The following is a 16,423-nucleotide window of genomic DNA, read 5'->3' as shown; positions in this document are numbered from 1 at the left end:
AAACTATTTCTCTGCTATCTTCTTCTCACAAAGCAAAGCCTCCTTAATATATGCTTCCCAATGTTAAATCACCATAGAAAATGCTCTAGTTTCAAAGGTTTCTACAAAAGCAATTTAGGAAAAAAAGTTCATCAGGCACTCAAAGTCAAAGAGAAAAGTATTAAATATGCACTTTGAAGAAAATGAATCATTTAAAGAAGGTTAAGCTTTTCAAGCTTCCCATTCAAGTCAATAAAATCTCATGTTATTCATTATCTAAGCCTTCAAATTATATCACTTATCAAAACCCATCACGAAGGAATTTTATGTTTATGGAGTTGAGTTTCTTATGACATTGCATGATAATTAAATAGAGGAATATCTATAAAATTGTTGATTTATTCTGAAATATTCAGTTTCCTCGTTTAGAACTGGAAAAAAATTTAATCTCTAAAAAATACATCATCTAAAAATACATTCTAGAATGGCAAGAGCCTGAAAAGAATTTTAACAATCGATGAAGTATATGCTACATATATTTATTTTCCTATAGCATAGTGAAAGATATAGAATACACAACATATTCAAGTGACAGAAATATTTTCCAAGTGGAACAAAAAATAAATAATTTTGGCTTGAGTAGTTAAAATATACTTTACTTTAATTATATAAAACTTTTATAGTCAAGAGACACAAACGTTATAAAACAAAGTTTATATAAGAAAGTATAGAGTTCTATGAGGCTAATTGTTGGATTTATTCATATATTGAATAAACAAATATTTTGACAACTATTTCTATGCTACAACAAAAACAAAAATTAATAGTCTTGATCACTTCAACATGCAATGTTTTGCATCTATCTATTATAGTGGATGTTGATTAAAATCGGATATAAAATTGACATGGAAAATTAGATTCCAATTATGATAATCAAGGACAATTTGAATGAACAAACTATAAAATGAACTATTAGATTACATTATCATTCATTCAATCTCAAGGTGAATACCACACAATAATCATAACTCCCTACGAAATTCATTTAATATAGAGAAGCTTCATTGATGAAAAGCACATCACAGTCTGAAACACACTCAAAATTCAATAGAATCCAATACCAAACTGATGGTACAAAATTATGGTGACATGCTAATATATGTAAATATCAAGGCACACATTAAAAAAACTTTTGGGACCAAATTCACTAGTTGCACCTGCATATATTTAAATGCAGCTAATATGCAACTAATATGAAATTAAAATTAATCTTATATCACTAGTTCACAATGTATGATAGCCTCAACTCTATAAAAATAATTAGAGCTTGTGAAAAATACCCTTAATATCACTTATTTTGTATTGGATTTCATCTATGTGATGAGGACACATCTATACATGCCATGATATTTCCCTATAGTAGACATTTCAGAGATGTGATATTTCTCAAAATATCAGACAACTTAAAAAGTAACTCATTTCAAAACACAATATTGGAAAAAAAATATAGGGATGAGGGATGAGCTGGGAGAGCTGGGAGAACACATGAGGATTAGAATATTGTGAGAGAAATTTTCTAATTATGCAATTACACCCAAAATTGACACATTTTACAAATTAACTATAGAAGCTCAATTTTATTGCAATTTGATATTTTCACACAAAATGTATTGCATGAATGCAACAAACCCTTTAAATTTTACGCCTACAATGAATGTAGAACTCATTCTGGTAGCTTTGCTTCCCACAAACCTTGCAAACCTCTAACCCCAAACCAACACTACAAAACCCCCAAATTGTGATCTAACAGATTTCTAGCTACTTTGGGTGCAATTCTTCTCTCTAGCATTTGAAACAAATGTTAGACATTGTTACATTGTAGCCAAGATGAATGACTAGGTCACACAATGGAAAAGAATTGTAAGAATAGTTAATGTGCTTTAGTCATCTATAATAATGATCCACTTCTCAGGGGAATTCAATTGATATTAATCTACAAGGTTAGCTTGGCAATTCAATAGAGATGCGTGATATATTAGGCCTTCATTTTTATCTTGAAATTGAGATTTGATCAATGATAAATCTTATGTTTGTCTCAGAAGAAAAGTATGAACTCATAGGGCAATATATATCTACTGCAACCTCCCCATACAAACTTTATAATAAATCTTATGTTTGTCTCAGAGGAAAAGTATGAACATCATATGACAATATATATCTATTGAAACCTCCCTATATAGACCTTAAAAATCATGTTATCATTATGTCACTATCAAAAGGTAGTTTTTCATAGCACCCTTACTTGTTCCTCATTTTTTACTTTGTTTGTCCAAGCTTTGGGGTGTCAACTGTAAAAACAACTGCTTTGAAGCCTACTTCTCTACACATTGTACTATTTCAGATAAGATATTTATGTCCTTATATATCTATTAAAAAGAAAAACATAAGAGGCATATTATTATGACTTAAAATTTGGGTGTTAATGCTCCTTTATTAAAATTAAATGTGAACTACAAATCTTTTGATATCAAGATCTAGTGAACCCCATAGACTGTTTGAAGTTCTCATATATAGAGTTTAAGAAAACGAACAACATCACCATTGGCTGCAATCTTCTCAACAAAGCAATTAGAGGAAAATGAAACAAACTGAAGAGTAATGATTTTAGTGTGTTGAAAACAAGGAAGACAGGATATAAAGACCACCCTAGATGATTAAGGAAATACTAGCACTCTATTTTATGTAGTATGCATGCTATGTTGTTCAAAAATTGAATCCAGATGAAAAACTTCTCTTCAAGTTACTGGACCATCATAATAAAATCAACAAAAGAAAGGACTCATAAACTAGTATGTTGATTTTACCATAATTATACCAGAATTTGTTATTTTTTGCAGCCCCTGCTATTGCTAGTTCCCCTGTTAGAAACCAATTATGAACAGGTTTTATGGGCTGAGTGTAATCAACCAAATTCTCTACTCTAGTGTTGCATATACTAGTCCTAATTCCCTCCGCTACTGCCCAATTAATTACCTCCATAAAGAAAAGAAAAATTCAAAAACACATATTAAACATGTGTATTCATCGACAAGTCATCCACAACTACTAAATAATTAAATGTTTTGGGCTTGATAAAGCAATGCTCAAATTTGAGTAATTTGTTGTGTTATATATTTCATGGTATCTGAGCTTGGTAAGGAAGGGTGTGTTGTAATTTGAAGATTGAAGCTAAGGGAAAATAATAAGTTGAGGAAGATTGTTGTGACAAGGCTACTATACCCATTACACTAATATATAATATCATTTTCTCCACACATTCACAATTTCTACAATCAAGCCATTGCATGTCTAACCATCTCATGCACTCTGTCTCTGCCTATAGAAGAAGAGGATCCACACTCCACATGTATGGGCTTCCCATCATACACTAATTCCTATTCTGATTTGAGTGTGTTGAATATGTTTATTATCAATACATGCTTTGGCAGGCGCCTCAAGTACTTTATCAATCTTTCAAGAAAGCAATGCTTCACTTTAGTGATATGTTAATACGTCCTCTCACATACTTTCTTTATCCAGAGGTTGAAATAAGCACTAGTGCAAGATTAAGTACACTATATAACCACTTCGAATAGATTTTGTGCAATAATTGTGATCAACATGAGAGCCAAGTTGATCTTCCACGGCTTCAAGTGAAGAGGAAACAAATGAGCAATATCAACATTGGGCTCTTCACTTGACAATTCAGGGGAAACTAATAGTTGTGGAATGAACCTTGCCCTTTCTTAATTCCACCACAATTGATGTTGATGTAGGGAACCAAAATTATTGTGTGAAACAAATGACCTTTTCTATTTGTTAACACATTCTATTAACCATGCACATAACGGCCCGTTTGGTTGCTGGAATAGGAATAGAAAAGTTGGAATACGTTTTTCATTTTCTGTTTGGTTTGTCACTTGGAATAGGGAATAGGAATATGTATTCCCATTTTGCCTCTAAAATGAGCTTATGCCCATTCCAAAAAATAGCTATTATTGGAATAGCCATTCCTATTCCTAATATTACGTGCCTATTCTCCATTCCTGTTCCCACAACCAAATGGGCCCTAAGAGTTGTCCAAATAGTAGTTGAAATAATTAATCCAATGCTTGACTTAGAGAAGGTTCCAAACCTTGGTGCCTAGTTTGGTCATTTGAATGAAATTTTTTTTGGCAGCCTATTTAAAATTGAGTAATGTATTATTTGCATAGTATGTATCATTTTTGAAAGAGATGAAAAATGAAATCTATTGAAGGCTGAAGTGTAATCTGGTTGCTGGTGATTTTGTCAAACAAAAGTTTACTTGTTCTCTGTGTATTCTCCATTTCCATTATATACTATAGGTATGCTCTATTTTTTAGTTACTTTTCTCTTCTATTTCTCAACAACTGGTATCAAAGCAAGTAAGAAATAAAGTATTGCTAAAGAGAAATTACCCAAAAACTCTTGAAGAGTTTGTTGAAGTTTGTTGAAGGGTTTTGTTTGAATGTAATGGAGTCAACAACAGTAAGTGACATGGAGAAGTTAAATGGCTTTAACTTTGCTCTATGGAAATCCCAAATGGAGGACATATTGATCTTGAAGGATCAATACTTGCCAATTGAAGGAGTGTCTAAGGATTGATAATGGTGGAGAATATTGTTTCAATGCAATCAAGGAGTATTGCAATAAGTTTGGCATAAAACATGAGAAAACAATGCCTTTTACTTCTCAACAAAATGAGACTATTGAAAGAATGAACCACACTATTTTGGAGAAGGTGAGAAGTATGTTGTCAAACTCAAAATGAGAAAACACTTTTGGGTAGAAGCATTCAGGATAGCTTGTTACCTCATAAACTGATCCCCTACTACAACCTTGGATGGTGGCATTCCTGAAGAAGTTTGGACTGGTAAGAAGCTAAATTATTCCCATTTGAAAATATTTGGATGTGAAGAATTTGTGCATATTCCAAAAGAAAATAGAACTAAGTTAGATGATAAATCCATGAAATGCATTTTCTTGGGATATGCAAATGGTAAATTTGGCTATAGATCATCGAATCCAATCAAACAAAAGATTGTTAGAAGCAGGGATGTTATATTTAATGAGTCTAAAATGTTCAAGAGGGCTGTAAGAAACTTAGAGATAAAGAAAGTTATTGATAGGATTGAAGCACAACAAGAAAATATCCCACCAATGCAAGATGTTGAGCAGCAAAATTAGGATTATGATAGACAACAAGAGGAAAATGTTGAACAAAAGCAAGAAGTCTTGCAAGAGCCCCTACAAGAAAATCAACCAGAACAACAATTGGTTCGTAGATTAGCTAGACCTCATAAGCCTTCACAAAAGTATACACCTTCAAACTATATATTGATAAGTAAGGAAGGTGAGCCTACTGATTTTCAACAAGCTTGTGAAGATGAGCACAACAAAGAATGACAGAAAACAATGGAGGAAGAAATGGATTCATTGCGGAAAAATAGAACTTGGGAGTTGGTTGAACTTCCAAAAGAAAGAAGAGCTCTACAAAACAAATGGGTGTACAAGATCAAGCATGAAAGTGAAGGGAAGAAAAAAAGATACAAAGAAAGGCTCATAGTGATAGGATATGCTCAAAAAGAAGGTATAGACTTCACTAAAATATTCTCACCCATTGTTAAAATGCAATCCATTAGGATTATTCTTGGTCTTGCTACTGCTCTAGATTTAGAATGTGAACAAGTAGATGTAAAGACAACCTTTCTTCATGGTGAGTTGGAGGAAGAGATTTATATGGAGCAGTCAGAAGGATTTGAAGAAAAAGGTAAAGAGAATTTGGTTTGCAGGTTGAAGAAGAGCCTCTATGGGCTAAAACAAGCACCTCGCCAATGGTATAGGAAGTTTTATTCATTCATGTTGGAGCATGATTTCAAGAGGTTAGAATCTGATCATTATGTTTATATCAAGAAGGATGATCAAGGTAAATACAACATTTTATTGTTGTATGTGGATGACATGTTAATTGTTGGACATGACAAAAAGATGATTAACCAACTCAAGAAAGAGTTGAGTAAACAATTTGAAATGAAAGATTTGGGACCAGCACAACACATATTGGGCATGAATATCATGCATGATAGGAAGAAGAAAAAATTATGGCTTTCACAAGAAAACTACATTGAGAAGGTTCTCAAGAGGTTTAACATGAAGGATGCCAAGCCAGTTAGTACACCTCTTGCATCCCACTTCAAATTGAGTAAAGACTCATGTCCCAAAGATGACAAGGAAAAGAAAGAAATGAATAAAATTTCTTATGTTTCAATTGTTGGTAGCCTGAAGTATGCTATGATATGTACTCAACCAGACATTACACATTCAGTGGGAGTTGTGAGCAGATTTCTTGCAAATCCAGGCAAACAACATTGGGAAGTAGTAAAGTGAATTTTGAGGTATCTTAAGGGTACCAGTCATTGCTATTTATGTTTTGGTAATAATAAAGTTGTTCTTACAGTTTATACAGACTTAGATATGGCTGGAGATGTGGACACTAAAAGGTCCACTAGTGGTTAATTATGTACTTTTGTAGGTGTTGCAGTATCATGGACATCTAATCTATAGAAAATTGTAACTATGTCAACAACAGAGGCTGAATATGTGCTACAACTAAATCTTGCAAAGATATGTTGTGGACACAATGATTCCTTGGAGAGTTGGGAGTAAAATAAGACAAATATGTCCTGTATTGCGACAGCCAAAGTGCCATTCATTTGGCAAAGGATCCAAAATTTCATTCATGAACCAAGCACATAGCCTTGAGGTACCATTGGATCAGGGAAGTGTTGGAGGAAGGACAACTACACTTGGAAAAGATTCATATCGATGAGAATCCTGCTCACATGCTCACAAAGATCTTGCCAAAAGCAAAGCATGAGCTATGTAGAGATTTAATAGTCCTAGGGTGATTAGTTCACTTTTGATTTGTTTAATCCTACTTTATTTGTTTCAAGTGGGAGAATGTTATGTGTGAAACAAATGACCTTTGTCGTGTGTTAACACATTCCATTAATCGTGCACATAAGAATTGCCCAAATAGTAGTTGAAATAATTAATGCAGTGTTTGACTTAGAGAAGGTTCCAAACCTTGGCACCCAGTTTGGTCATTCAAATGGATTTGTTTATTGGTGCCCTATTTAAAATTGAGTAATATATTATATACATAGTATGTATCACTTTTGAGAGAGATGAAAAATGAAATGTATCGAAGGCTGAAGTGCAATCTAGTTGCTGGTGATTTTATCGAACAAAAGTTTACTTGTTCTCTTTGATTCTCCATTGTCATTCTATACTATAGGTATGCTCTATTTTTTATTTACTTTTCTCTTCTATTTCTCAACAAAAATTGGCATGTTGAAAATAACAAATTGCAGTCATTGATTCTCAAACTGAGCACAAATTTGAATTCAAAACATTGGTCCCTAGATTATGTCAGTTCTGCACTTCAAATTGAGCACAATTTTAAATTGATAACATTCTTGGCTAGGCTTTTTTCCGATCTACAAATTGCAATGCTAAAGAATTTTGTTTGTCATTTCGATATGGGATTTTGAAATCTTAAATATTAGTTTCAAATTTTTGGATTCGATCATGTATAATTTTTTATATCAATGTTTCAGATCATACTACATGTATATCTCTAGCATCCCGAGGATGGATCATGAAATTCTAGCATCCTAATGATAGATCATGATCCAAAACATTGATATACAAAAATTATACACAATCAAATTCAAAAATGTGAAAGCATTAACATGGATTGTGGAACAAATTGCCAAAATCGGGAGCGCATGTTCAAATAACGAATCAGGGCGGGATGGGAGTGCATGTTCAAAATTCAAATCTAGAGTTAGGTGGGAAGTCACAAGGAGGTGGACCTCAATCACCAGGCACGTAGGAGGGGATCCAAGCAGGCAGCAGAGAGGAGTCAGGAGATGGGGACCCACATGAGGACATTCTAGGGAATCTCCCAAAGAGATGAGCCTCACTCTTTGGTGTCAAGCCATCTAGTAAGTCCTCTTTTCCTCTAGTTAAGGTTGTGTCAGGACTAGAAAAGGGATCTTGCATGATTGCTATTCCAAATGAGATTGTTAACCATAGCATTGCCTCTAAGGCTTCAACGCTTGTCAGGAAATTTATTGGCCCAAGACTAAATATTGATGTGGTTCGAGCCTACACTTTGAAAAAATGGAGCTTGAAAGGTTAGGTCAGTGTCACAATAATGGCTAAGGGTTTTCTCTCTTTTGAGTTCACCTATCAAGAGGACATGGCTAACATTCTGTGTGATAGCCCCTAGAGCTTCGGGAGGGCCACCCTAATGCTTCAAAAATGGTCATCTCAACTGGACTTAAATGAATCATTCCTTCAGCAAGCTCCAGTTTGGGTCAGACCCCTGAGCTGCCATTGGAGTTCTGGAATGAGGATGTATTTAAGGGATTGACCAACTCTTTTGGAGAGCTTCTCTCCATCGACCCTATTAAGATTTTAAGAGTAGGCTGACTTATGCAAGGATTTGCATAGGTGTGAGGGAAGGGGATGATATGCCTAAAGTGGTATGTTTTCAGTCCAAACTTGGCACTCATAACTAGTAGCTGGACTTTGAGAGTGTCCCTTTTGGATGTTTTCACTATCTAAAAATAGGTCACAAGGCTTTTCAGTGCCTGAAAGCTAAGACTGCTAAGAAGAAGAATCCTCCTTCTTCTTCTCAATCAAGGATGAAGAAAGTTTGGAAAAGGAAGACCACTGAACAAGGCCAGAAGAGCCTTTCTACGGAGACTCAAAATGTAGCAGATGCTCCTAAGTTGACAAACCAAGAGCCTCAGGGTAGGACAATCAAAGAAGGAGAGTTTCTCAAGTCAGGACCTAGTTCCTCTCTACCTTTAAATGCTTCCCAATAGATTGAGGATGACCAGTTCAAGGAAAGGATCCTCATTCCTGGAGAAGAGGAAGGTAAGGTTGTCTCGCAGAAAGGTTTTCAGGAGTCTGGTTTGGACCTTTTCCCCAGCAAGGAAGAGTTGGTTCTGGGATCCACAGAAGAGGCAAAGGAAAGAGAAAATAAGGAAAATATCATCGTTTAGGACCTAGAGGAAAACTTGGTTTCCACCAGAGAAGTAGTGACTAGAACAAGGAAAAAGGAGGACTTGTTGAAAGATCTAGACCAAAGGGTAGATCTTCTCAACACCCCAAGGAATGGTAATAACACTTCTAGATCCTTGAAGTTTGAAAATAAGGGAGAGGTACCGAGGAAGAATCAAATTAGAGACCTGTCCAAGGCTTCTCCTATGGTGACTAGGAGAAATTGCAAACCAGATGTGGGCTCTACAACCAAATTAGGTAAAAAAATTAGAGAGGGAGTCCAGAGAAGAGGAGACCAAAAGATGCTTGGCAAATGGGTGCCAAAGTACTCTGAAGGATTTTTCTAAGAGTAAAAAATGAAGATCATCTCATGGAATATTAGGGGCCTAAATGGCACCCATAAATAGGAAATTATTAGGAATTTGATTAGAGACCAGAGACTAGACATTTTGATGATCCAAGAAACAAAATTGAAAAAGGATTCTTTGAGAAATATAAAGTTCAGTAACCTGATGAGCGAGGAGGCTTTGGACTCTGATGGAGCCTCTGGGGGCCTACTGAATTTATACAAGACTAAACTTTTTAGGGTGGAATTAGTTTTCAATGAAGGTAATATTCTTTTTTGTAAAGTGTTCTATATCCACTCTAATAAATTTTGGTTCTTGCTCAATATTTATGCTCCCAATAATAAGAGAGATAGAAAGTTCTACTGGTCTAGAGAAAAGGGATGGTACAAAATAGTAACATGAAAAAAGGAATCATTATGGGAGACTTCAACACCCCTCTTCTGGACAAGGAGAAGAAGGGTGGTCTGCCTCAGGAATGGGATAGCAAGCATGACCTTTCTAACTTCATCAATGGATTGGCTTTTCTAGATTTGGACCTAATGGGAGGTGACTTCACTTGGTCCAATAAATGCTTAGGCAAGGAGTGTATTCAGAAAAGACTAGATAGAGCCCTCATTTCTCCTGATTGGTTGCAGTCCTCCTCTTGCAAGTTAGCTCTTTTTCCTAGAATTGGGTCCGACCACTCCCCCATCTCCCTCTCGATTGTTCCTTTTGATCCCTGTAGACCTCCTCCCTTTTGTTTTGAGAAAATATGGACCTCCCACCCTGACCTTTTAGAAAGAATTAAGGCCTAGTGGAGCATAGATGTGGAAGGCAGTGCAATGTTTAGGGTGGCTAGAAAACTTAGTAATGTTAAAAGGATGGTAAAAGCTTGGAATAAGTCAGATTTTGGTCATTTATTCTCTCTTAAAGAGAATCTCTCTGCTAATCTCTCTTCTATCCAAGCCTCCATTCAGGAAAATGGGTATGATGCCTCAAATAGGGAAGAAGAGCAGTCCATCCTGTCTGATTTACATGACATTATTAGCAAAGAAGAAAAGTTCTAGAGGCAAAGATCTAGAATCAATTGCCTCAAGGAAGGAGACCAAAACACAAAGTTCTTCCATTTATCCACTCTTAAGCATAGAGCTAATAACAGGATTTCTGGCCTGAAGAAAGATCAGGGTGTGCTGACTAAGGAAGAAGAAAATTCTTTTGAAGCTATTTCTTTTTCCTCCTCCCTTCTTTCTTGGGATCCTTTACTCTCTAAAGTGGACTAGGATGACATTATCTCTTGTAACCCTCTAATCCTCCAACTGCACCATAGTAATCTGCTTCGGGCCATTCCTTCTGATTTTGAAGTAAGAGAAGCTCTTTTTTCTCTTTTGACAGATAAATTGCCTAGACCTGATGGTTTTCCCACCTTCTTTTTCCAAATGTACTGGCCTATCATTATGAAGGATTTCATTAAGGTGGTTTAGGAGTTCTTTGGAGCCAGAAGTATTCTGAAGGAAATTAATTCCACATTCTTAGTTCTTATTCCCAAAGTGCCAGGAGTTGACACTCTAGATAAGTTCAGACCCATCGGCTTATGCAACTCATTTTATAAGATCATCTCGAAGGTGCTCACTTCGAGGCTGCTTAAGATTGTCCCCCTAATTATTTCTCAGAAATAATCTGGTTTTGTCCTGAGCAGATAGATTTTAGATACGATTATCATGGTGCATGAAGTGATTCACTCTATGGAAGTTGGAAAGAGAGAAGGGATGTTACTCAAACTAGACATGTCCAAAGCTTAGGATCAGGTGGATTGGTCTTTTTTGGATTTGGTGTTGAAGGCTTTTGGCTTTGATGTCAAATCGTGCAAGCTAATCTCCTAGCTAGTCACCACCCCTTCTCTAGCTATTTTAGTGAATGAATCCCCCTCTGATTTCTTCAAACCTACTAGAGGCCTATGTCAAGGGGATCCTCTATCACCTATACTCTTTATTATCTTGGCAGAATGTATTGGCAGACTCATGGAGAAGAAAATGAAAGAAGGGAGGATCAAAGGTTTTAAACCTTCTTCCAAATGCACCCCCTTTACGCATCAACAATTTGTTGATGATACTATTATGGGTGGAGAGGCCTTGGTCAAGGAGGCCAAGGCTATGAAAGACACTTTGGACACCTATTCTAGAGGGTCGGGGCAGCTCATCAATTGGGACAAAAGCTTTATTTTCTTTATCAATACTATAGAGGAAAGATAGAAGAGAATCTCCAAAATCGTGGGATGTTAGGTGGGGAAGCTTCCTTCTACCTACCTTGGTCTCCCCTTGGGAACAACCCCATCTTAATCCTTCTGGAATGGAATCATGGAAAGGTTCAGTAAGAAGCTGGCTAGCTAGAAAGGAGCCATTCTTAGCCAAGCTAGAAAATTTCAACTAGTTAAATCCATCCTCCAAAACTTGCCGATATATGCTTTGAGCCTTTTTACCATACCGGTGAAATATGCCGAGAGGATGGAGAAAATCCAAAGAGACTTTTTATGGATGGGAACTGAAAGGAATAAAATGTACTCCCTTGTTGCTTGGGATAAAGTTTGCCTCCCTAAGAAGAAAGGAGGTTTGGGAATCAGAAAGCTCACTCACCTCAATAAGGCCCTCCTGGCAAAGAAAATCTGGTGCATCTTTAGTAGCACGGGGGAATGGAGAGACACTATGGTAAATAAGTATATAAAAAGGCCCTCTATTCAGTTCACTCTATTTAGTGAGGATATCCCAAGAGGCTTAGTTGTTTGGAATGGTTTCTTAAAAGCCAGGGACTTGGCAAACTCTAAAGTCTCTTGGAAGCTGGGTAATGGGAAGAATATTCTATTCTAGTTTAACTGTTGGCTTTCTTAGGGCCCCCTTATGAATAACCCTAGCTATGGATCATGGGCTAATGATTGCATCAACCTTTTTGGGCACAAAGTTAGCAATTATAGGACCGAAAAAGGATGGAAGGACCTTTCCATTATCTCATAGGACCTCAAACCAATCATAATCATGCTTAATTCCTTATCCCTTAGTAGTAATAAGGATGAACTAGTTTGGAGGGATACTTCCAATGGGCTCTATTCGGTAGTCTCTGGGTACTCTGCTTTATGGAGCTTAAAAGAGTCTCCCCCTTGGTCAAGGGCTTTGCTCCCAGGCTTCATGCCAAAATTCAACATGTTTTTTTGGTTGGCTCTTCAGGACAAAACTCTCACCCAGGAAAATCTCATCAAAAGAGGTCATATCATGCCTAGCAGATGTGTTTTGTGCAAAGAAGAGTCAGAGATAGGTAATCATTTGTTCGTTCACTACTCTTACTCCAAGATAGTTTGGGGCTTCCTCACCGAGGACCTAGGCCACAACTGATGGTTTCCTTCCAACCTTTTGGACTTTTTCTATCAATGGCATGGCATATTCAATGGGTCTACCTTGCAGGAAATTTGCTCTTGGCTCCCGCCCCAATTTTCTTGGAGCATATGGAAGGAGAGAAACAATCAAATTTTCAGAGATAGGGAGAAGCCGGCTTTAGTTATTGGAAGGAAGATCTTCGATAACATAAAGGATAATTTTTTAGTGAAGAAGGGGGGAGTTTTTGAGATAGGAGGCAAGAAAAAGGAGAAGGTAAAAGACAGAGTGAGGAAAAGACAGAAAGTCAAGTGGCTCCTACCCCCTGAAGATTGGCACAAAGCCAACTTCGACGGAGCCTCTAAGGGCAACCCAGGATCCTCAGGTAGTAGAGGTGTGATAAGGAATGAAAATGGAGATAGTATTGCAGCTTTTGCTCTCCTGTTAGGTTTCCAAACAAATCATTTTGCGAAAGCCAACGCAGCGTGCAATGTTGTAAAATTGGCTTTTGAAATTGGGGTCACCAATTTATGGCTTGAAGGGGACTCGAATAACATTATAAAGTGCATCAATGGCAATTTGTATCTATCTTGGATGATTGAAAATCTCATTGATGAGACTAGAGAGACCCTTGCCAAATTTAATAGAATCCACGTCACCCATACTTTCTGGGAAGCAAACTCGGTTGCCGACAAGTTTGTGAATATAGGGGTTAGCACAGACCAAAAAATGACTTGGCTTCCCAGAACTTGTTTGTTGGAGGACATCAAAAGTCTAATCGACTTGGATAAAATCCAAGGAAGTATGGAGAAAATCAAGCTTTAATTATGAATATGAAGGGGTTAAGAAATAAGGGTACTTTTCATAATAGAAGCATGGAAAATCGTAAATGCAGTAATCCATTATTGATTAATCGACATGCTTTGTGGGTTGTTTATTGCAATTGCTTCTGGGGTAATAGCAAGGTTATTTTTCTCTATTCTTTTCTTACTCTCAGAGGTCCATTTCAATCACAGAGTGAAGAGCACATGAGTAAAGTAGGTGTGTAGTGTGTAGAAATGGTTGGCGAGAGATGTAGAAAGGAGCTGGTGGGGGATTTTGAGAAATGGAGAAGTAGGCTAAAAGTGTGGGAAAAGCTTGAAGTGGGTGGGGCACCAATTATATCATGAAGCTACATGGATTCGATCAGGAGGTGACCAAAAGCATGGTGGGGTCCTAGAAGGATGGCAGGGTGAAGGTGAATGGTATCTACTTTCGGATAATGGAGGAGGTGATTGTGGCTATCAAAAAAATCCCTATCGAGGTTTTTAAATTCTTATGGGATAAGAAGCTCTTAGCCAATGTGGTTAGGGACTTTGTGGAGAGTGAGAAGGAATTGAAGGTGTTGAAAAAGATTGACACCTACTATGTCCCTGACTCCATGAAGAAGTGGTGGAGGTATGTTCTAAAAGCTGTTATCGAGTCTCACATTACTTTGGACCCTAGGTTTGATAGAGCCCGAACCCACCACTTTGTCATTTTGAATCATTTCCAGAATAATGCCAAAATTTCCTTTCCTTATTATCTATTAACCTCATTGAGCAAGGTGGTGGATAGCTTCAAAAAGAAGCCCATCAGAAACCCAGCTCTGCACAAGGGGTTGCTGCTACTTATCCATGAGCACTTCAAAGCTTAGACTATAAGCATCGCCCTCCCTCAGATAGAGAATGTGGAGTCTGGTAGTTCTAGTTACTCCTCTGACTCGGATGATATTTAGAGCCTCAGCTCTGAGAATGGTGGGCTCTTCTTCAGGGAAAGCAGCAACTTACCTTGCTAAAAAATACCCTCCCCCATAACCCCAAGCAAAAAAATCCCTAGGGATCTCGAGTAGAAGCCTCCAGAGAAGGCAGAGGAGGGAGACAACAATGATGAGGAGGAACCAGAGTCTGAGGAGGTGGTTAAGGAGATGCAGGAGGAAATTAAGGAGGAAAGTGGAAGGAAGAAATGCTAGAGAGAGAGTTTGCAGGAAGTGTGCTCTCAATTTGAGGAGGCATCTATGCTACCCCTTTCTCCTATCCATCTCCATCCCAAGGAGCAGATAGAGCAGAAAGATGGGTATGCAGAAGGGGAAGTGCAGACTAATGATAGGAGAAAAGTGTGGATCAACTTCAATGTTAAGACTTCCAAGATGGGCATCTTCAAGGAAGCCATGAATCCCCAAATCCTCGTGGATAATCAAGAAGATTAATGGCTGGAAGAACTCATTGATTTGATGATTGTGGCTATTTCAGACAGAGCTAGGGAGATAGGGATGAACCTCTTGAATAATGCTCGTAATAGTATGATTGATAATTTTAAATCAATCAAATGGCTTTTCCACGACCTTGAGGAGGTCAAAGATTAGGTGAAACATATTGAGGCAACAAGGAAAGGGATGGATGCCAACAGGAGGACGTATTCAATTGACAGGCTCAGTCTGGTAGAAAAAAGGATTCGCAACCTGGAAAACTACAATCACAACCTTGAGAATCAGATGTTCTCCTTGTTAAGCTCCATTAACAACAACATCATCTCTCTCATGGGCTAGATCAGAGATAGAGAAATGCACGAAGATGGGGATGGTAAAGACAGGGATGAGGCCAAAATGGAGAATGACTCTGCAAAGGACAACTTCATTCCTAATCAGGACCAGGGGAACCAAAGGGCACAACAGATGGAAGTGGAGGAGAATCAATTGGCCTTTGAGGCTGCTTAGGTTATGCAGGATCTAGAGTGAAAGAAAGAGGAATAACTCTCACTTGTTCTTTTGTTTATCATTGTCTTTTGGCTTTTTGTTCTAGCTTTAGGCCGTGGCTTTGCTGATCTTTTTTTCCTAATCTTTTCTCAGAGCTCTTTTCTTTGGCTAGGCTTAATGCTTATTATCAACCTATGAACTTAAACTTTTTTGGCTAGGCTTTCACGCTTATTATCATCCTTTTTTTGTATTAACTATTGGATTTTAGGTTCCCTACAAAACCTATTTATCTAATCAAAAACATGGATTGTGGAAATCTAATAGATCTCATCTTAAATATTCTTTCAGCTATGATGAAATTTTGTGAAAAGAGTGTAATGCAAATGATGATAGGGGTGTTTAAATTTTGTTAAATAGTTTATAATTTTAATAATAAGAATATATAATTGAAAGAGCTTTTGAGTTTGAGTCATTTCTTTTTTTTCATAATTAGAACTAAATAATAAATTTAAAATTAGATATAGTATATAAATTAGGAAATTAGAATTAGTATGAGTGGGCTTGATTTATGTTATAGTTTTATACTAATTAGAAATTAGAATTTAAATAATAAATTTAGCACTTTTACTAAAAAATTATATCTTTATAGTAATGTGAACAAAATATACATTCTATTATATTTATGAAGGATATATAAGAATTTTAATACATTTTATTTGTTAAAATAAAAATAAGAATTTACAAGGGGAGTTGACTCTACAATGCAATAGTAAAGTCTTGGTCATTGAAAGTCATGTTGATATGACATCCCAAGTTCGAATCCCCCCAACTCACTTGCAAAAAGGAGACTGGTTCTATTTGTGGTTGAGATGTGCATCGTTGCAGCTGAAGCAAGTTACGAGGTGGTCACC

This window comes from Cupressus sempervirens, chromosome 3 (genome assembly GCF_028749045.1).
Source record: "Cupressus sempervirens isolate cs-2001-9-10 chromosome 3, ASM2874904v1, whole genome shotgun sequence".
NCBI classification, from domain to species: Eukaryota; Viridiplantae; Streptophyta; class Pinopsida; order Cupressales; family Cupressaceae; genus Cupressus; species Cupressus sempervirens.
This window is presented reverse-complemented; position numbering follows the sequence as displayed.